Source organism: Rhinoraja longicauda, chromosome 9 (assembly GCF_053455715.1).
Source record: "Rhinoraja longicauda isolate Sanriku21f chromosome 9, sRhiLon1.1, whole genome shotgun sequence".
In the NCBI taxonomy this organism is placed as follows: Eukaryota; Metazoa; Chordata; class Chondrichthyes; order Rajiformes; family Arhynchobatidae; genus Rhinoraja; species Rhinoraja longicauda.
The window spans coordinates 30,882,259-30,905,086 of NC_135961.1; the positions used below are offsets into that span (position 1 = coordinate 30,882,259).

Genomic DNA, 22,828 nt, shown 5'->3' on the forward strand with positions numbered 1-22,828 from the left:
GCGCGCCCGGCGGGGGCAGCGGTGGCGGCGGCGCCTGCGCACAGGTGCCCGTGCATCTGCCCGACGCGGGCGGGTGCGAGAGGAGCGAGGCCGCCGGTTGCAGCCGCCGCCCCCGCCGCCGCCGCCTGGAGCGCTCGAGCTCTCCCTCAACGCTGGCCTCCGTGACCCTGGCCAGCCGCTCGCTTACTGAGCGGGTAGGTGCGCTTCAACGGTTCACATTGACGATCCAATAGTTCGGTCAGTGAGTAACTGTACCCGGTGTTTTACTTTTGTTTTCAGGGGGGGGGGGGGGGGGGGGTTGTTTTAAAATAGTCGGACTGTAGGCCATGAACGCTTCAGCATCCACTGGGTTTGTGCGGAGAGAGCAGGGCGTCAGGTGCCCGTTATATGCGGCTTCCACCCGATTAGCCAAATGCGGGTCAAGTTCACCTGGCAATTAGCAGCAGACCCCTCCCCCCCCACCTCCCCTTGGTTTAAAGGGAAAGAGTGCAAGGCATTCAAGTCGACCCATCACAGGGAAAATGCGTTTGGATGCTGTTAACAGTTTTACATAACATATGCAACTTAGCGAGAAAACAAACATTTAGCAGGGCTTTACATGAATATTAACCAATAAATAGGTCAGTGCCACCACACAAGGATACAATAGTCAAAGGTTCGGTCAAAGAGCTGGAAGTGCAATGAATTTAAGAGGGAGTTTAAGAGACTTGGGGACATGACATCTGAAGTTAGTCGCTAGTGGCGGAGGGGATTTAAAGCTAATGATCAACAGGCAAGAACTGGAGGCGTGCAAATATATTGCACGGATGTGGAGCTGGAGTAGATTATAAATGGGTCAATCCATTAATGGAAAAAAAAAAGATTCAAGGCTTTTCTTTAATTGGATACCATAGACATTATAGGTCAGGTAGTTTTACTTTGGTTGTGTGCGAAATGCAAGTCATCCTTTTGGGGAATAAAACTTAAGAAAGTTGAAGATACCTAATTAACTGTGGTTACCTTTTCAAATGAACAAAATTTGTTAAAAAATGAAGATGAGGATAAAGGAAATGAATCAAAAATGGATCAGATTGATTTTTTAAATGGATTTACTATACTTATTTAAAATATTGCAAAGATATTTATGTATGTCATTCACAGAAATCAAATGCAAACGCTGGAAGAATTCCAACTGTCAAATTATCCACCAGTCCACTCCACTAGACACTTGCTGTTCCACCCCTGACAGAGTCTAGGTTTCACATTTACCTCAATAATGAAGGAAAAGCAGCTCCAATAAACCTTTGGTCAAACACTTATACCTTCAACTTACTGCTGCCAAATTTTCTCTCATTGAATAACCAGTTCAAGTAATTCGATAATTTTCAGAGGTGTTGTAATTCTTCTGTTGTTCACAGTGGGCTTCTGCATGCTCTTGATGCTCAGACTGGGGGTAATGCCATCCAGAATACTTCTCAATTTTGTGGGAATGTTACATTTTGCCAAGAAATGTTGAGAGTATCCTTGAATCTTTTTCTACAATCCACCAGTTAATCTTTTGCTATTTTGGATTCAGACTGGGGTGTTAGGTAAGCAAACAATGTGGCCTATTTATCAGGGCTAACGAGGTGTAATTAAGATTTCAGTGCTCAGGATGCCACTCAAGAAGAAAATGCTTGGTTTGCATAGCTTCCCAGTCAATGAGGACAGTTTTGCAATGGCAGCCTTGGTGGAATTCTCCATTGCTTTGAGATGCTTGCTGTAGGCAATCCATGAATAAGAAGCATGTAGGAGGGCAGGAAGTGATCTTCTCAGATGGCCAAACGCTGTGATACCACTTAAAGGAGATGGAAAATGTCACTACTAACTGCTGTCTGACTTAACTGCTGTCACTACTAACTGCTGTCTGACTTAATTCACAATAAGTGAAGTGTTCCATGTTTTCTTAAGTCTTGTGGTGGATCTTGATTGTTGAAGGATGGTGGAGCTGGTGGACAAATTGGCAGATATTAAGTTTAAGGCCTAATCTCTGATATGCTTCTGTAAGTGAATTAATGACGACCTGGAGCTTGGCCTGTGAATATGTGCATTTGCAAGTGCCACCCACATGCTCTAGTATGGCGATTGAACCAGGGTAATTATAGTGGAGGTGACTTAACTGCACCGAAGGCCTTGTTGCTTTTCAGATAACATATGGTCTTTGCAGCTTCTTGTTGATCAGGAATGGCAACAAGGCTAGAGTGGATAATTTTCTGTGTAATGGAGTCAATAGCCCCGCATCAAGGTTAGAGTTGTGGATGAGGAGATCTTCAAAGTGTTCCTGCCAGCAGGTGCTGCCGATGTACAAATTTGAGGTTTTTCTTAGTTTATCTGCATTTTTGGCTTTCAGTTAAGTGAGGTCTTGGGCCATAGATTGCCTTGATAGTACTGAAGCATCTGTGCATTTCCTGGTAATAAGCAAGTTGCTGGACCTCATACACCTTTCGCAACAGTTCTTCTGTTTTTTAGATCACAGATTTTCATTCGGACCTCAGTTTTTGGGTGTCCACAAGAGTTTCATTTCACTTGAGGCATGAAGATTTTCTTGTGGAGGTAGAGGGCACAAGGGGAATTTAAAAGAAGGTTAATAAATGAAAGATAAGTTGCTAAATGAAAATTATTTTGCCAGTTTAACTGTGTACTTGAGTTAATGCACTTTCAAAAAGTGTTTGATAAAATGCCTTGTTTGCAGACCTGTACGTAAACCTGTAGGTAAGGGATTAAGGGGATGGTAGTTGCATTTTTCAGAAATTGATTAATTGACTGATATGAGTGGTTGTTTTCAGTTTGGAGGCAAATATGCTGTGGTTTGTCTGAAGGGTTGGACAGCTGCTCTGACGTATCATAATCATCTGGAAATGACTATACATGGTGTAATTTCAGATTTTGAAGGAAACGTAATTAAAAAACGTTAAAAGCTTAGCTGGGTTATCTTGGGTGGCATGGACAAGTTAGGCCAAAGAGGTTTTTCTGTGCAGTATGCTTCTAAATAATGTACAAAATGGATCGCTGGAGATAAAAGCCCAATAAAAAGAATGGAAAGAAATTTCCATAGGTGCACAGGTGGCATCATGAGCATAATAAGCAAAACCAAGGAGGAGTAATAAAAAATTAAAACTTCTGTGGGAATAAGCTTTAGATTTCTTAACGTAATAATGCAGTAAGGAGATGCATACAAACTGAAATTAATTAAAGATATAGTAGAAACAATTTGATTATATGAGATGATTTTAATATTTACATTGTCTTGAAAAATCTGTAAGCATAACTATTTAAAGGTAATAAATTGTTGGAATGTATTTGGGAGAGTTTTGGAACTGTCAAAGGTACAGGACATGCTACATTTTGAGATAGATAATGAACAAAGATAAGTTACCAACCCTTGTAACATGAATAATTTCATCTAAATTGACGTGGCTTTAAACCAAAATTATAAATTTAAGCTGGGTAAACTTTGAAGTGAGGAGAAATAACTTAGACTGAGCTTTTAATGTGTGAATATAAAAACATTGGGAAGTATTCAAAAATCTTTTGGTGCAGCAAACACCAGACAAAACAAAGGTTTTACGAGTCTGAAGGTGGTTCCTGGCCTGAAACATCACCTTTCCATGTTCTCCAGAGATGATGCTTGACCTGCTGAGTTACTCCTGCACTATGTCTTTTTTCACAGTTCCTTGTTTTTTGTTTCTACAAAGGCTTCACATACAAAAAGCATCTAGAAAATTAAAAGTAAAAGTTTATACAAAATCAAAGAGGAACAGAAATTCCGATAAAAGTTCATGCTAATAAAAACAGAAGATATACTTTTGTTGTCAAGTCAAGTCAAGTCAATTTATTTGTATAGCACATTTAAAAACAACCCACGTTGACCAAAGTGCTGCACATCTGACTAGGAAAAAAAAGAAACATACAGTGGCAGGCAGCCAAACACAACGGCGCGGCCATCTTGAACAAAATGTTAATTCAATCACCCACAGTCCAACAATAAAAGCACTAAACAGGCACCCAAATTACCCAACCCCAAAAAACCCCCAAAACACAGTCCAACAATAGAAGCATTAAATAGGCATTCAAATCACACCCCAAAACCCCCAAAAACACAGTCCAACAATAAAAGCATCAAACAGGCACTCAAACCACCCAACCCCAAAAACACACAAAAAAGAAACATCCATCAAAGAAACATCCATCACAGTGAGTCTCCTCCAGTCCTCTCTCTCCTCACTGTGATGGAAGGCCACAATGTCTTTCCCTTCTCCTGCTGTCCTCGCCCGCAGCCAGGTTGTTGTGGTTGCAGGCCGCACCGGACGGTCCACAGCGGGCCAAGCCCAAGGCGCGTCGCGTCGCAGCCGCTCCCGCAGCCTCCGAAGACGGCCGGCTCCGCTGATGATAAGTCCGATCCGGGGCGGGCGAACACGCTGTCGCTGTCGCTGCCGCTGTTGTTGCACGTCGGGGCGGTCGTGGCTCCCGACAATTGAAACCCCCGCCCAGCAGAGAAATATCCCGCGGCCATCTTAGGCCGCGCCGGACGGTGAAATGTCCGCGCCCCAAGCCCCGCGATCCGGGGTGGGCGAACACGCTGTCGCTGCCGGAGCTCCCGATGTCGGAATCCACGCGGCCCGAACCTAAGGCGAGTCGCAGCCGCTCCCGCAGCCTCCGAAGACGGCCGGCTCCGGTGATGATAAGTCCGATCCACGGACTTGGATGGTAAGTCCGATGGAGGCTGACAGCTCCAGGAGTTGGGCCAATGGTAGGCCGCAGCAGGAACGGAGACACGGCCCAGAAAACAAAGGTCGGGTCTCCGTTCGGAAGGGACACATATTTACAGTGTTAGTTTCCCCCTCCCCCCCACATACACACACAGTACACAAACACAAAAACACCACATCACAACTACAATTAAGACAAAAAAAACAACAAAAACACAAAGACAAATGGACCGCAGGTGAGCGGCAGCTGCTAGGGCAGTGCCGCCATTTTGCCATTGTGTCCTGTTTATAGAGAATAGAAAATAAGAAACTGGTCAGGAAATGTTTGGAATAATCGAGCCTGAAAATAAGAAGCACCAATGAGAATTTGAGTACTGTAACAGTTAACCTGAGTATATTACTGAGTGGAAGTAGCTGAGTATTTTTGCAAAGGAAGAAAAGAGGCTATAGATAAGAAAACTATTTTAAAATTACATTCAGTAGTACAAAGATGTTGTAAACTATGTAGTTCAGCCTGAGAGAGACTGTGAGGAGGGTGAAGTTTCTGGTTGGTCAGAAAACCATGGCTTTATTAATCCTGATGTTTAACTGAGCTGGGTGTTCAGTTTATATGTTGATGACACTGAGGCAGTAGCAGAAGATTGGGAGAACTGATGTATTATCAGCATATTCAAGCTTTGGTTGAATTCCATGCTCACTGTGCTTTGAGTGGTGTCTACAAAAAATGTTATAACTTCGAAAGATAAGAATTTTAAGCACATAAGCATGTCTTTAATTAAAATCTTAGATTCTTGTTGCTCTCTTGTCATTACTCATTTGGGAAATTCTAGCAGGATGTGTGCATCATTTGATCAAAACAAAAATTTGTTACGTGTGTTCATCTAGTTGAAGGTTTATTGAATTAATTCTGGGCCATCTTGTCATAGGGATGGCAAATAAAGCTCAACAAATTTATCCAATGAATAGTTAATTGAATTATTCAGACTGGAAAAAAGTAACATTTGTTGCAAAATTGTAATGTTCTGTTCTGTATGTTCTGAGTTAAGTTGATTGTAATAATTGATAAAGGGATGTTGAAAGTGCACAGTGGACAAAATGTACAAGTATTAGAAGTGGAATTCAGATGGAATCATTCCAGAATGCACTGTTTATTCAGTTGCATGTACATTCTTGGGGCTAGATTGTTTTATTTTTACTGACGCCTCGAATGGATCTAATTTCAAGATAATTGCATACTTGATGGTTGTAACTATCACTTACGGTTTAATTTATGGTCTGTAAAGTGCATCACAACCTTTGTAGTGCTTTATCTTGGGATGTGAAACCTTCTCTTCCCCTACTTGTTTTTATTGTGTTGTCTTCCTGGATTCCAGTCAATGATTGGCTATTGTTATACAAATATGTGAAATATTTGAAATTAAGTACATTTGTACTACATAATTAACACAAAGCGATAAAATTGCACTGTACTTTCTGGAAGTTTTATTCATTATGAAAGGAAGTTTTGAAGTTTAATGAACGTCCCTCATGCCCCAGGGCACCTCCCACAGCCGACCTCAGACACCCAGAGCACCTCTGAGGGTGCTGAAGGTAAATCCCCATGTCTGCTCACCTGCAGTGTTCCTTTCCTTAGTCTGCCATCTTGAAGTGTCAATCATGAGGGAAAGGTAACTAATAACCCTCAGAAATGGAGAAAAACGTTTTCACTGCTGCTGGCCATTCAAATCACTTTCAATATCTCTTCAGTAATGGCTGCAGAACAAAGCTTTGTAGAAAATTAGATTAGGTTTAGACATTATGTGAGAGAGTCCATGAAAACAATACTGCAGGCAATGTAAAGAAACATTCTCTTAATTCACTACTCGTCAGATTCCCTGAGATCAATGAATTTAAGATTTTAGTCAATCATGGTACAATTACCTGCATTGCTTTTTAAGATCTTGAGAATTCTTCCCTGTTCGATATTATTGAAGTACAGTTACTTCAGTGATATGGAAATATTGAACTGCATTAACTGGAGACGGCATTATATTGTGTGAATTGCCCAAAAAGCCAAAATATTAAAAATTAATATAGTTTTGTATCATTTTGTTGTTGACCTTTTTTTAAATGGAAGGAAAGATATATTCATATTAAGTCAGGTTGAGTTTATTGTCATGTGCATAAGTATGGTGACGTGTAGGTACAATAAAAACTTTGCTTACAGCAGCATTACTGGAAATTATGGATGAGCCGTGAGGACCATTCCCAGGTGAAGTCCAAGAATGCAGCTTTCAAGTCAAGAGATTCATCAAGGATGCCAAGCGGGAATTCGGGTTAAAGCTGGAGTCTCGAGATAACCATCAATTGTGGCAAGGCTTGTGGCAAGGCTTGCCTGATATAACGAGCTACAGAGTGAAGTCGACCAGTATCACTGGTAACAGCATGTTCCTCCTCAATAAGTCCAAAGCATTCAATGCTTGCTTTCAACAGGTCGGTGTAATGAAGTTATCTGCCCCAACAAACTCGGATGCGCCTGTACACATTGTCATCATGAGAGATACAGATCCTCTTACCTGAGTGTGAGCCTGTGAAAAGCAACTAGCCCAAATGGAATCCCCAGCAATGTACTCAAGACCTGCGTGGAACAGTTGGCAGGAGTATTCACAGATATCTTTAACCCCTCCCTATTCTTTTCTGAGGTTCCTACTTGTCCAATTGATTTTAGAAGACCACTATTGTCCCTGTGCTAAAGAAAATCAAGATAATGTGCCTGAATCACCGCCATCCAGTGGCTCTGACACCCACCATCATGAAGTGCTTCAAGTGACTGTTCATGGTGCATATTAACTCCAACCTCCCAGAGATCTTAGATCCATTGCAGTTTGCCTACTGTTACAACAGGTCCAAGGCAAATGCTGTCTCCCTGGTCCTGCACTCATCTCTAGAACATCTAGACAACAAAGACACCTATGTCAAACTCATATTTATTGACTGTTGCTTTACCTTCAATACCATAATCCTAACCAAATTCATCTCAAACCCTTGGACCTAGGAGTTTGCACCCATGTTAGCCGGGCCTCGCGGGTCGGAATCCGGGTCGGCGGAGCGGCCGACGAAGCCTGCAGCTGGGGCCCGGGTCGGCACCACGGAGGCGTGAAGTGCGGCGTCGACAGTGGTCAGGCCTTGGCGGGGATGAAGCAGCGGCAGCGATGAAGCCTCACAACGATAGGGTCTTGGTGGTGATGGTGAAGCTTCGCGACGGCAGCGATGCCTGGTGGGTCGACCCGAGGTCGACAGTCGATGAGAGTGCGGTGGACCACTGTGAGGGAGGGGGAAGAAAAATGGAGGACCCGGTGTGGGGGGACTGCCGTGAGGGTTGGGGGAGAACAATGGACAATTGGGGAGGGTGGGAAAACAATGGGGACCCGGCATGGGGAAACTGCTGTGGGGGGTGGGGGGGGGGGAGAACAAAAGGAGGCACATTGGGTACATTGGGTATGCAAGTAAAGAATTTCACTGTGCCTAGTCACATGTGACAATAAAGTATTCCATTCCATGTTCTCTGCACCCTTGACTTCCTGAACTATCGACCACAATCAGGAAAAATGGACAACAAAACATCCTCTCGTAAAATTCACAATAGCGGTGCCCCTCAAGGATGACCCTTGGTATACTTTCTATACACTCACAGTTGTGTAGCCAAATACTGCTCTGAATCCATTTACAAGTTTATACAAGTCTGAAGAAGGGTCTCGACCCGAAACGTGAGTCTGAAGAAGGGCCTCGACCCGAAACGTCACCCATTCCTTCTCTCCCGAGATGCTGCCCGACCTGCTGAGTTACTCCAGCACTTTGTGAATAAATACCTTCGATTTGTACCAGCATCTGCAGTTATTTTCTTATACTACAAGTTTATACACCAATCAGCCACATTTATCTACATTATACTGCATCTGCCATGCACCTGCCCAATCACTCAACCTGTCCGTCACCCTGCAACCTCCTAACATCCTCTTTGCAGTTCACACTGCCACCCAGCTTTGTGTCATCTGCAAATTTGCTAGTGTTACTTTTAATTCCATCATCCAAATCATTAATATATATTGTAAATAGTTGCGGCCCCAACACCAAGCCTTGCATCACTCCACTTGCCACTGCCTGCCATTCTGAAAAGGGCCCGTTTATTCCGACTCTTTGCTTCCTGTCTGCCAACCAATTCTCTATCCATGTCAATACCCTACCCCCAATACCATGTGCTCTAATTTTGTCCACTAATCTCCTGTGTGGGACCTTATCAAAGGCTTTCTGAAAGTCCAGATACACTACATCCACTGGGTCTCCTTCATTCATTTTACTTGTCACATCCTCAAAAAATTCCAGAAGATTAGTCAAGCAGGACTCCCCTTCATAAATCCATGACTTGGACCAATCCGTTTACTGTTATCCAAATGCGCCGTTATTAACTCCAGCATTTTCCCCATCACCGATGTCAGGCTAACTGGTCTATAATTCCCCGTTTTCTCTCTCACTCCTTTCTTGTAAAGTGGGATAACATTAGGTACCCTCCAATCCACAGGAACTGATCCTGAATCTATTGAACGAATGAATGAATGAATTAATTAATACGTTTATTGGCCAAATATGTACACATACAAGGAATGTGCCTTGGTGCTCCGCTCGCAAGTAACAACACGAACATACTGCAACAATTAAGAATAAAGCATAAAACATTAAGAATACAACATTACGGTTTAGAGTGAAATAAACCAGAGCAAAAAGAGACTACAGACTTTTGGTTATTGAGTAGAATTACTACTCGTGGAAAAAAGCTGTTTCGATGTCTGGCTGTGGCTGCTTTGACAGTCCGGAGTCGCCTTCCAGAGGGAAGTGCTTCAAAGAGTTTGTGGCCAGGGTGAGAGGGGTCAGAGATGATCTTGCTCACTCACTTATTGGTCCTTGCAGTTTACAGTTCGTCAGTGGGGGGAAGGTTGCAGCCAACAACCTTCTCAGCTGATCGAATGATTCGTTGCAGCCTCCGGATGTCGTGCTTGGTGGCTGAACCAAACCAGACCATGACGGAGAAGGTGAGGGTGGACTCAATGATGGCAGTATAGAATTGGGCCATCATTGCCTGTGGAAAATTGTGTTTCCTCAGCTGCCGCAGGAAGTACATCCTCTGTTGGGCCTTTTTGACTGTGGAATCGATGGTGGACCCCCATTTAAGGTCCTTGGAGATGATGGTTCCAAGGAACTTAAATGACCACAGATGTGACTGTGGTGTTGTTGATGGTGTGAGTGGAGGGGGGGGGCTCTCCTAAAGTCTACAATCAGTTCCACTGTCTTAAGAGCATTGAGCTCCAGGTTGTTGCGATGGCACCAGGATGCCAGTTGTGTCTCTTCCTGTCTGACACCTGGATCAGTCCAATCAGGGTTGTGTCGTCTGCAAACTTGAGAAGCTTGACAGTGGAGGTGCAATCGTTGGTGTAGAGAAAGTAAAGGAGAGTGGAGAGTACGCAGCCTTGCGGTGCTCCTATGCTGAGGGTCTGCGGGTCCGAGATGTGCTTTCCCAGCCTCCCATGCTGCTTCCTGTCTGAAAGGAAGTTGATGATCCACTGACACAGGGGTTCAGGCGCAGTCAACTGGGAGAGATTGGAGTGTAGTAGCTCTGGCACAAAGGTGTTAAATGCAGAGCTAAAGTCCACAAACAAAATCCTTGCATAGGTCGTATAAGAAAATAACTGCAGATGCTGGTACAAATCGATTTATTCACAAAATGCTGGAGTAACTCTGCAGGTCAGGCAGCATCTCGGGACAGAAGGAATGGGTGACGTTTCGGGTCGAGACCCTTCTTCAGACCCTTCTTCCTTGCATAGGTCCCCTTGCGGTCTAGGTGCTGGAGGATGAAGTACAGGCCTAGGTTGACAGTGTCATCCACCAATCTATTGGCCCGGTATGCAAACTGCAGAGGGTCCAGCAGGTAAGCTGGGCAAGCACGTCCTTCAAAGGTCTTCATGACAACAGAGGTCAGTGCGACAGGCCTGTAGTCATTAAGACCAGTGATCCTTGGAAAATGATCACCAATGCATCTACGATCTCTAGAGCCACCTCCTTGAGGACCCTGGGATGCAGACCATCAGGCCCTGGGGATTTATCAGCCTTCAGTCCCATCAGTCGACCCAATACTATTTCTCGCCTAATGCAAATTTCTTTCAGTTCCTCTGTCTCCCCAGATCCTCCATCTAGTACTTCTGGGAGATTGTTTGTGTCTTCCTTAGTGAAGACAGAACCAAAGTACCTGTTCAACTCTTCTGCCATTTCCTTGTTCCCCATAATAATTTCACCTGTTTCTGCCTTCAAGGGACCCACATTTGTCTTTACTAATCTTTTTCTCTTAACATACCTAAAGAAGCTTTTACTATCCTTCTTTATATTCTTGGCCAGTTTACCTTCGTACTTCATCTTTTCACCCGGTATTGCCCTTTTTGTTACCTTCTGTTGTCCTTGGAAAGTTTCCCAATCCTCTGGCTTCCCGCTTCTCTTTGCTACGTTATACATTTTTTTTTTAGTTTTATTCCATCCCTAACCTTTTTAGTTTTATTCCATCCCTCAGTCACGGTTGCCTCTTGCTCCCCCTAGAATCTTTCTTCCTCTTTGGAATGAAATGATCCTGCATCTTCTGGATTTCATCCAGAAATTCCTGCCATTGCTGTTCCACCGTCATTCCTGCTAGGATCCTTTTCCAATTGACCTTGGCCAGCTCCTCATGCCATCATGGTCCCCTTTGTTCAACTGCAACACTGACACTTCTGATTTAACATTCTCCCTCACAAATTGCAAAAGGTCATAAGGAATAGGAATAGAATTAGGCCATTCGGCCCATAAGTATTCTCTGCCATTCAATCATGGCTGATCTATCTCTTCCTTCTAACCTCATTCTCCTGCCTTCTTCCGATAACCTCTGACACCTGCACTAATCAAGAATCTATCTCTACCTTAAAAATATCCACTGATGGCCTCCACAGCCTTCTGTGGCAAAGAATTCCAGATTCACCACCCTCTGACTAAAGAAATTTCTCCTCATCCCCTTCCTAAAAGAACGTCCTTTAATTCTGAACTGGTGACCCGGTGTTTATTTGTCATTTTCTTCTGCTATTTATACTAGTTTATTTGTGTTTTTATTATTGCTTTAACTGAAGTTGGATTGCTGTTCTATTGCTATTGTTTAGTTGGTTGGTTGTTGCTTTAATGTTGTTTTAATAAATGTTGTGCTTTAAATTCAATATTGTCTGAGTATTCTTACTCCATCGTTGATTTGAATTCTTGAAACCTAGTATTCTAAAGGACTCAAAGTGCTGAAGTAACTCAGCAATTCAGGTAGAATGGATAAGTGACCTTTCGAGTTGAGACCCTTCTTCAGACATTGTGGGGGGGGAGGGGGGAAGGAGGGTTGAAGGAGAAGAAAGCTGGAAAAGGGGGGAGGCAGGTCAAAGCGTGGCAGATAATAGGTTGACATAGGCGAGGGGGATTTTTTAACAGGCAGATGGTTGAAACAAAGGCCAGCGATAAGAATAATAGGTGTGAGGCAGGTTTGAAGAGTTGTGCATCGTGAAGCCAGGGGGAGGAAAGTAACGGAGCGGTGGGGTGGGGTGGGGTGGAGGGGAGAAATAGGTGGGAATCCAGGTGGGGCCCGGGGGGGGGGGGGGGGGGAGGGTGGTAACTGGTGGGTGTGATGGAGAAAGTGGGGGGGGAGGGGGTTGGTTAGAGGTTACTTAAAATTGGAGAATTCAAGGTTCATACCGTTGGGTATGAAGCACCCCAAGTGGAATAAGAGGTGCTGTTCCTACAGTTTGCCTCACTCTGGCCATGAAGGAAGTCCAGAACTGAAAGGTCAGTGTGGGTATGGGAAGAGGAATTAAAATGGCTAGCAAACGGGAGATCCAGTTGGCCTTGGCAGACCTAGCGCAGGTGTTCAGCAAAATGATCACTGAGTCTACGTTTGGTCTTCCCGATGTACAGAAGGCCACATCGGGAACACTGGATGCAGTAGATAAGGTAAACCTCTGTCTCACCTGGAAGAACTGCTGATGTACCTGGATGGTGACAAGGGAGGAGATTTCAGCAACAGGTGTTACATCTTCTCCGGTTGCAAGGTAAAGTACCTGGAGAGGGGGTAGTTTTGGTGCGAAGGGATGAGTGAACCAAGTTGCGGAGGAAGCGGTCTCTGCAGAAGGCGGAAAATGGTGGAGATGGGAAGATGTGACTAGCAGTTGGATTACTTTGGAGGTGATGGGAATGTCAGAGTATGATGTGTTGGATGCGGAGGCTGGTATGGTAGGGTGAAACGTGAGGACCAGGGGAACTATCGATGTTGCATCTGGGGGAGAGGGAGCAAGAGCAGAACTACAGGACACAGGAGATGCGGGTGAGAGAGCCATCTATGACAGAAGAGGGAAAACCACATTTATTAAAGAAAGAGGACATCTCGGTTGTCATAGAATGGAAAGTCTACTAAAGAAAGAGGACATCTCGGTATGTCCACTAACGAAAGTGGACATCTCAGATGTACACTGTAGAAAGAGGACATCTCAGATGTACACTATAGAAAGTGGACATCTCGGGTGTACACTATAGAAAGTGGACATCTTGGGTGTGCACTATAGAAAGTGGACATCTTGAGTGTGCACTATAGAAAGAGGAAATAGTATTCTGTTGTAGTCATGTTTCCAATGACTCCAGCTGGTACAGAAGGAACTAGAAAGCATCTTATTGAGATGCACCACAGCTCGATTTGGCAGCAGCTCTGCCCAGGACAGCATAAAATTGCAGATTTATCGATGTATACCTAGTCTATCACACGGACCTGGCTTCCCTCCTCCTCCAACTCTCCCTCCCCCATCGATTCCATCTACAATTCATGCTGCACTGGGACCACAGTCAACATAATCAAGGACCCCAGTCATTCCCTCTTCTCTCTTATGTTGAGCAGAAGATACAAAAGCTTAAAAGCAAATACCACTAGATTCGGGAACAGCTTTCTGTTCAGACATCTGTTTTCAGACAGTCCTTCCATATTATAAACAGTCCTTCCATAAGCTAAGGATGTAGCCCCATCCTTCCAATTTATGTCATTGTGGACGTGTCAATTTTTCCTTGTAACTGTAATGCTATAATGTTGCATCACCATATTCTGGACTTTATTTTTCTCATTACACTTCCTTTTGTACTTGTGCATAGCTTGATTGTACTCGTGTATAGTATATGACTGAACTGCACGCACACCACGCTTCTCACTGTATTTTGGTACATGTGACAATAATAAACTAATCCCAATGGGCCAGCCTTGTAGATTCAGATGACACATGGAAATGTAAATTATATGTAAATGATACAGAAGTTACTTAAAATAGACATAACAACTGCATAATATATATATATAAAATATACATGACATTGAAAAAGAGTGTGGAAAAACAATATAATATTGCAAATGTACAATTAGAGTTCATGGTAATGTAAGGGATGGTCCATAGTGTTCTGTGGCTGAGGTAGGATTAGGGTTATGCAGTTTGGTTCATACGACAATATTTAATCCCCTAGTGAATGAACTTTTATATTGATTCAAATCAAGACTTGATCCTATCACAGTAGGATTAAGTTCCAAGTCAAACGTTCAGCACTTTATAATTACAAATCAATGTTTTTCTTTTGGAGGCATGCTGTCATGGGCCAGTGAAGCATGGATCCTCTTTCCTGAAAGGATTGTATACAGCAAACCCTTGTTATCACGGACCTCTCTCCATTCTCAAGCTTTCAAGTGGAATCGAAGAAAATGCAAAAAAGAAACAGAGGAGGAGGGTGCAGTCAGAGGCTGCATAAAGAACATCTACAAACATATTGTTATGGAGCGTACCTCTACATAAAAATTCCCTGGAGGACCTTATTCCCGCTTGGACATGAAGCCAAATAGACGATAATAACTTAACAGAACCTTAATTATGACCTCTGCACAGCTTAGCCTTAGTATCTAATGCCAAGGTCCCATGGTGAGAGTGTGACTTTTGCAACTGCAGTGGATTTATAATTGCTTTTTCAAGCCACGAATTATGTCTATAACAAAAGTTGCAAAACTGCAAGAAACTGACTGACAGCCAAATGTGTTTCAATGCTCTTCAGGCAGCAAAGAAACAGTAAGAAAGCAATATAAATATATTGCTTTCATATCTTAAAAGGATTTTGTCAATGCTCTCTGGCCTCTGGAAGATTTCTTCCCATATCCATAAATGTCATTATTGTTAAAGATCTTGAGACAATCCAGTATTAAAGTTTTAGTCCCTGTGGATAGACTACCAACTGCCTTCTTTGCTCTCTCAGAGTTGATCGCAGCAGGAAGAATTAATCCACTCTCTCAGCTGAGCTCTGTTGGACATAGCAATTCTTGTGGGTTACTGAACACTTACAAAGTATGTTGAAAATATTGTGAAGTACTCTCCATTTGCCCAGAGGGGTACAACCATGAAGAAATCCAAAACTATCAAGGACAAAGCAGCCCTCAATTGAACACCAATCTTTAAATATTCACTTCCTCTACTACTAGAGCAATGTAGCTGCACAATTGTATAATACGTTTTACAGTGAAGATGATGAGCTTAAAGGAAGCAAGTATTCCATAAGCACCATCAGGTTGGTACTGGACCCCAAGAAAGGGAGTTTGTGGAGTGCCTCCGAGATGGATTCTTAGAGCAGTTTGTACTGTAGCCTACCAGGGAGAAGGCAATTCTGGATTTAGTGTTGTGTAATGAACTGGAGTTTATAAGGGAACTCAAGGTAAAGGGGCCATTAGGAGGTAGTGATCATAATATGATGTTTTAATCTACAATTTGAGAGGGAGAAGGGAAAATCGGAAGTGTCAGTATTACAGTTGAGCAAAGGGGACTATGGAGGCATGGCCAAAGTTGACTGGAAAGAGTCCCTAGCAGGGACGACGGTGGAACAACAATGACAGGTATTTCTGGGAATAATACAGAAGGTGCAGAATCAGCTCATTCCAAAGAGGAAGAAAAATTCTAAGGGGAGTAAGAGGCAACCGTGGCTGACAAGGGAAGTCGAGGACAGTATAAAAATAAAAGAGAAGTATAACATAGCAAAGATGAGTGGGAAACCAGATGATTGGGAAACTTTTAAAGAGCAACAGAAAATAACTAAAAAGGCAATACGGGGAGAAAAGATGAGGTACGAAGGTAAGCTAGCCAAGAATATAAAGGAGGATAGTAAAATCTTCTTTAGGTATGTGAAGAGGAAAAAAATATTTAAGACAAATGTGGGTCCCTTGAAGACAGAAGCGGGTGAATTTATTATGGGGAACAAGGAAATGGTAGACGAGTTGAACAGTTACTTTGTTTGTGTCTAATCTAATGTGACAGATCTAATCTCCCAGTTGTACTAGTGGCCAGATGTCCTAGGGTGAGGGAGGAACTGAAGGAAATTCACATTAGGCAGGAAATAGTGTTGGGTAGACTGATGGGACTGAAGACTGATAAATCCCCAGGGCCTGATGGTCTGCATCCCAGGGTACTAAAGGAAGTGGCTTTAGAAATCGTGGACGCATTTGTGATCATTTTCCAATGTTCTGTAGATTCAGGATCAGTTCCTGTGGATTAGAGGGTGGCTAATGTTATCCCACATTTTAATAAAGGAGGGGGAGAGAAAACAGGGAATTATAGACCAGTTAACCTGACATCAGTGGTGGGGAAGATGCTGGAGTCAATTATGAAAGAAGAAATAGCGGAACATTTGGATAGCAGTAACAGGATCGTTCTGAGTCAGCATGGATTTACGAAGGGGAAATCATGCTTGACTAATCTTCTGGAATCTTTTGAGGATGTAACTAGGAAAGTGGAGAAGGGAGAGCCAGTGGATGTAGTGCACCTGGACTTTCAGAAAGCCTTTGTTAAGGTCCCACTTAGGAGATTAGTGGGCAAAATTAGAGGACATGGTATTGGGGGTAGGGTACTGACATGGATCGAAAATTGGTCGGCAGACAGGAAACAAAGAGTAGGGATTAACAGGTCCCTTTCAGAATGGCAGACAGTGACTAGTGGGGTACCACAAGGCTCAGTGCTGGGACCGCAGCTATTTACAATATACATTAATGATTTAGATGAAGGGATTAAAAGTAACGGCAAATTTGCAGATGACACAAAGCTGGGTGGCAATGTAAACTGTGAGGAGGATGCTTTGAGGATGTTGGGTGACTTGGACAGGTTATGTGAGTAGGCAGATAGACAATAGACAATAGACAATAGGTGCAGGAGTAGGCCATTCTGCCCTTCGAGCCAGCACCATCATTCAATGTGATCATGGCTGATCATTCTCAATCAGTACCCCATTCCTGCCTTCTCCCCATACCCACTGTCTCCGCTATCCTTAAGAGCTCTGTCTAGCTCTCTCTTGAAAGCATTCAGAGAATTGACCTCCACTGCCTACTGAGGCAGAAAATTCCACAGATTTACTGAACTGAACTGAAAACGTTTTTCCTCATCTCCGTTCTAAATGGCCTACCCTTTATTCTTAAACTGTGGCCCCTGGTTCTAGACTCCTCCAACATTGGGAACATGCTTCCTGCCTCTAACATGTCCAACTCCTTAATAATCTTATGTTTCGATAAGATCCCCTCTCATCCTTCTAAATTCCAGATGCATGGCAGATGCAGTTTAATGTAGATAAATGTGAGGTTATCCACTTTGGTGGCAAGAACAGGAAGGCAGATTATTATCTGAATGGTGTCAAGTTAGGAAAAGGGGAAGTACAACGATATCTGGGTGTCCTTGTTCATCAGTCACTGAAAGAAAGCATGCAGGTACAGCAGGCAGTGAAGAAAGCAAATGGCATGTTGGCCTTCATAAAAAAAGGAGTTGAGTATAGGAGCAAAGAGGTCCTTCTGCAGTTGTTCAGGGCCCTAGTGAGACCACACCTGGAGTATTGTGTGCAGTTTTGGTCTCCAAATTTGTGGAAGGATATTCGTGCTATTGAAGGCGTGCAGCGTAGGTTTACTAGGTTAATTCCCGGAATGGCGGGACTGTCGTATGTTGAAAGACTGGAGCGACTAAGCTTGTATACACTGGAATTTAGAAGGATGAGAGGGGATCTTATTGAAACATATAAGATTATTAAAGGGTTGGACACGTTAGAGGCAGGAAACATGTCCCCAATGTTGGGGGAGTCCAGAACCAGGGGCCACAGTTTAAGAATAAGGGGTAGGCCATTTAGAACGGAGATGAGGAAAAACGTTTTCAGTCAGAGAGTTGTAAATCTGTGGAATTCTCTGCCTCAGAGGCTGTGGAGGCCAATTCTCTGAATGCTTTCAAGAGAGAACTATATAGAGCTCTTAAGGATAGCGGAGACATTGGGTATGGGGAGAAGGCAGGAATGGGGTACTGATTGAGAATGATCAGCCATGATCACATTGAATGATGGTGCTGGTTCGAAGGGCCGAATGGCCTACTCCTGCACCTGTTGTCTATTGTCTATTGTCTATTGAATCTGGAATTCTCTGCCTCAGAAGGCAGTGGAGGCCAATTCTCTGGAATCTTTCAAGAGAGAGTTGGATAGAGCTCTTAAAGATAGCAGAGTCAAGGGATATGGGGAGAAGGCAGGAATGGGGCACTGATTGTGGATGATCAGCCATAATCACAGTGAATGGCGGTGCTGGCTCGAAGGGCCGAATAGCCTACTCCTGCACCTATTGTCTATTGCCTATTGTCACTCCGGCTCTGGCTACAAACCTACTCATATTTCTGATCCCTGCTGTTTCAGATCTCAACCCTGACTCTTGCCGCATGTCCAACCCACAATCCTGATCTCTGTCCTGGCTGCCCTCTAAACACTAATTTCTGCCTGCAGACCCTGCATACATTCTGGATCCCCAGCTCAAATTCAATATTAATGAGTGAGCTCGATGATGCGATTTCTGAACATTCAGGTGCCAGATTTCTGGAGTAGTAATTTGCATCATCTACAACATATGAAGGAAAAGGTCATTCAGGTTTCTTCAACAGCATCTTCTAATCCTCAACCTCTATCACTTGGAAGGACAGCAGGCACATGTGAGCACCTCAGCAGAAAATTTCATTGGAATGAAAATTGCTGAGGAGATTTGAAAATTCTAACCATTCTGAATGAAGTAAAAATGGATGGTCAAAATAAAAATTATTCTATCTTCAGGCCTTGCTACATATTCAATAAGGGTTCAACAGAAATCAATGATTTCCTTTTTTAAAAGCTTTTTGACTGCAATTTGGTGAGATACCATTGCCGTTAGTGTATATAATGCACAGTTGCTTTAGTATTTACGTGTTTTTAGTAATTACTTGCATGAACTGGGTCATTCACTTGATACTTCTATAACATTGCACAGCTGTTATAGAACACAGATGCTACATTTGCAACTCATCATTGTTTCACCTTAATGCATCAATTTAATTCAAGAGTCATGGAGTCGTAGAGCAATACAACACGGACACAGGCCCAACTCATCCATGCCGACCAAGATGCCGTTTTAAGCCGATCCCAATTGCTGGCGTTAGATCTATGTGCCTCCAAACATTTCCAATCCTTTCCTATCGATAGTTAATGCGAAGTTAATGCTAATGCTTGATTCTATTTTGGAAGTGCAATTCATGCTAATTCAATTTGTTCAAAGAGAATTTTTAAATAGCAAAGAAAAACCCAAGTTTCTAGTTATTCAGTGCGAAAACAGATTTAACATTGCTCTGTAATTGAGGCTTATGCACTGTCAAGTGCCAAGTGGATGTCCGAGCTCATGTAACTGTATCTGGATATCTGTACTAATTCCTCTTGACATTGTGCAATACTGGTCCGATTAAAGCCTTGGGCCTGAACATGTGCATCTTAGGTTTTGAAGAAGGCGGACAGGGAGAAGGTCAATGGACTTCCAAAATAGAATCTAGCAAATGTGTCCCACTATTTATGAAAAGAAGGAGCTAAAACTGAGAATTGCAATTGGTTTTCCCATGATGGAATATTTTTATTAAGGAAGATGACAGGGTTCTTGGAAAATAATGAGAATTGGGCAAAATATGGAGTAAATATGGATTTGTGAAAGGAAAATTATATTTGACAAATCTGTTGGACTTTTTAAATTTGTAACTGACTGAATAGATAAAAAAATAATCAGTTGTCATGTCTTTTCAGAAATAGGGTGCCAGACAAAGGTCATTAAATATTATTAAATCTCAGTGTTGGGGGTTAATATCCTGGCGTGAACTGAGGATTGACTAATGGAAAATAGGAAGTAGAGTTTGGATGTGTGACATGTGGGGTACTCCAGAGCTCAGCTCTGCAAACACTCAGCTGCTTCAATCCAGATCAACATAGAAACATAGAAACATAGAAAATAGGTGCAGGAGGAGGCCATTTGGCCCTTTGAGCCAGCACCGCCATTCATTGCTATCATGGTTGATCAGCCACAATCAGTAACCTGTGCCTGCCTTCTCCCCATATCCCTTGCTTCCACTAGCCCCTAGAGCTCTATCTAACTCTCTTTTAAATTCATCCAGTGAACTGGCCTCCACTGCATTCTGTGGCAGAGAATTCCACAAATTCACAACTCTCTGGGTGAAAAGGTTTCTTCTCACCTTAGTTTTAAATGGCCTCCCCTTTATTCTTAGAATGGGGCCCCTGGTTCTTGACTCCTCCAACATTGGGAACATTTTTCCTGCATCTAGCTTATCCAGTCCTTTTATAATTTTATACGCCTCTATAAGATCCCCTCTCATCCTTCTAAACTGCACACAATACTCCAGATGTGATTTCACCAGGGCCCTCTACAATTGCAGAAGGACCTATTTGCTCCTATACTCAAATCCTCTTGTTATGAAGGCCAACTTCCTTTCTTCACTGCCTGCTTTCTTAGCTTTCTTCACTGCCTGCTGTACCTGCACACTTACTTTCAGTGACTGGTGTACAAGGACACCCAGGTCTCGTTGCACTTCCCCATTACCTAATCTGACACCATTGAGATAATAATCTGCCTCCTTGTTTTTGCCGCCAAAGTGGATAACCTCACATCTGTCTACATTATACTGCATCTGCCATACATCTGCCCACTCACTGAACCTGTCCAAGTCACACTGCAACCTCCTAACATCCTCTTTGCAGCTCACACTGCCACCCAGCTTTGTGTCATCTGCAAACTTGCTAGTGTTACTTCTAATTCCATCATCCAAATCATTAATATATATTGTAAATAGTTGCGGCCCCAGCACCGAGCCTTGCTGCATTCCACTCGCCACTGCCTGCCATTCTGAAAAGGACCCGTTTATTCCTACTCTTTGCTTCCTGTCTGCCAACCAATTCTCTATCCATGTCAATACCCTACCCCCAATACCATGTGCTCTAATTTTGCTCACCAATCTCCCAGGTGGGACCTTATCAAACACTTTCTGAAAGTCTAGATACACTACATCCACTGGCTCTCCTTCATCCATTTTACTTGTCACTCCTCAAAAAATTCCAGAAGATTAGTCAAGCAGGATTTCCCCTTCAAAAATCCTTGCTGACTTGGACCAATCCTTTTACTGCTATCCAAATGCGCCGTTACCTCTTTAATAATTGACTCCAGCATCTTCCCCACCATCGATGTCAGGTTAACTGGTCTATAATTCCCCATTTTCTCTCTCGCTACTTTCTTGGAAAGTGGGATGACATTAGCTACCCTCCAATCCACAGGAACCGATCCTGAATCTATTGAACATTGGAAAATGATCACCAATGCATTCACGATTTCTAGAGCTACCTCCTTGAGTACCCTGAGATGCAGACCATCAGTCCCTGAGGATTTATTAGCCTTCAGTCCCATCAATCTACCCAATACTATTTCTCACCTAGTGCAAATTTCTTTGTTTTTGTCTTCCTTTGTGGAGACAGATGCGAAGTACCTGTTCAACTCTTCTGCCATGTCCTTGTTACCCATAATCATTTCTCCTGTTTCTGCCTTATGGGAAGTTATGGGAATGAGGATATCATGCAATTTGTCAAAGTTCCCTGATGATAGAAAGCTTGGAGGAGGCGTAGACAGTGAGGAGGACATAGGCAGGCTAAGAGAACAGCAATGACATTGCAGATGAAATATAATGTAAAAAATGTGAGATTGTTCACATTTGTGGAAAAAAATTGAGAGACGTTATTTTGTAAAACATGAGAGCCTCAAAAAGATTGGGGTTCAGAGGATCCTGTGTACCCTTTTTATAAGTCGCTGCAGGTTAATGTAGAGGTTCAGCAAGGAATTAAGGTGGCAAACAGTATGTTGGCCTCAGTAGTAAAAGAAATTGCATATAAGAATGGAGAAATATTCCTTCAATTATAAAGTGTCCTGATGAGAACAGATGTATTTGATTTCAGCTTTGATCTCGCTATCTCAGGTAGGATTTGATTTCAGTAGAGGATGTCAGCAAGGCACGGGTTATTGATTGTGGACGATCAGCCATGATCACAATGAATGGCGGTGCTGGCTCGAAGGGCCGAATGTCCTCCTCCTGCACCTATTTTCTATGTTTCTATGTTTCTATATGCAGGCTAGAGCTTGTTTAAAAGAACAAGAGGTGATCTCGTTGCAATGTGCAACATTCGTAAGGTTGGACAGGGTTGGTGCCTAGAACCATGGGTTACAGACTCAAAATAAAGATTGGGTCATTTAGAAAGAGAGGAGTAAAAAAAAGGGTGAATATGGCATTGAGGTAAATGATAAGCTATAATTTTACTGGATGGTGGATCAGGCATGAGCCACCAATTGACTTGTTCCTGATTTCTTATTTGATATTTTTTATTCAAAGCATTGACCAATGCACCTAAGATTCAGATATGTTTCACTTATAATGTTGGTCCATTTGATTAGAATTTAATTCACTGCGAGGAATGAGTTCATCCTCTTGTTTGCCTCGATGTAACTTAACAGTAAGTATTAGGTGCGTTTGTAGGTTTAACCCAAAACTGATTTTAAATATATATATTTTGTCAGGCAGCCTTGACTATGGCTGGGACAGTGAAGGTTGATTGGGCCTAACTGTCATCTGAGCAGGGCTCGCTGTTCATATGATCTGGAA

The 22,828-nt window shown here is 43.0% G+C and overlaps 1 protein-coding gene across 11 annotated transcripts in view; it reads left to right on the top strand.

The window, feature by feature from the left end:
- The window catches only part of LOC144596572 (CAP-Gly domain-containing linker protein 4), a 180,831-nt gene continuing 158,003 nt past the window's right edge, over positions 1-22,828 (top strand). For 4 of the 11 annotated variants that reach the window (XR_013547632.1, XM_078405041.1, XM_078405049.1 and 1 more), the window contains exons 1-2: positions 1-237; positions 6,934-7,143. The gene's annotated coding sequence lies outside the window, so the exon portion shown is untranslated. Of the gene's footprint in view, positions 238-4,707; positions 4,726-6,933; positions 7,144-15,332; positions 15,390-22,828 lie in introns of those variants that run through there. The other 7 variants (XM_078405042.1, XM_078405044.1, XM_078405046.1 and 4 more) reach the window with 7 other exon arrangements.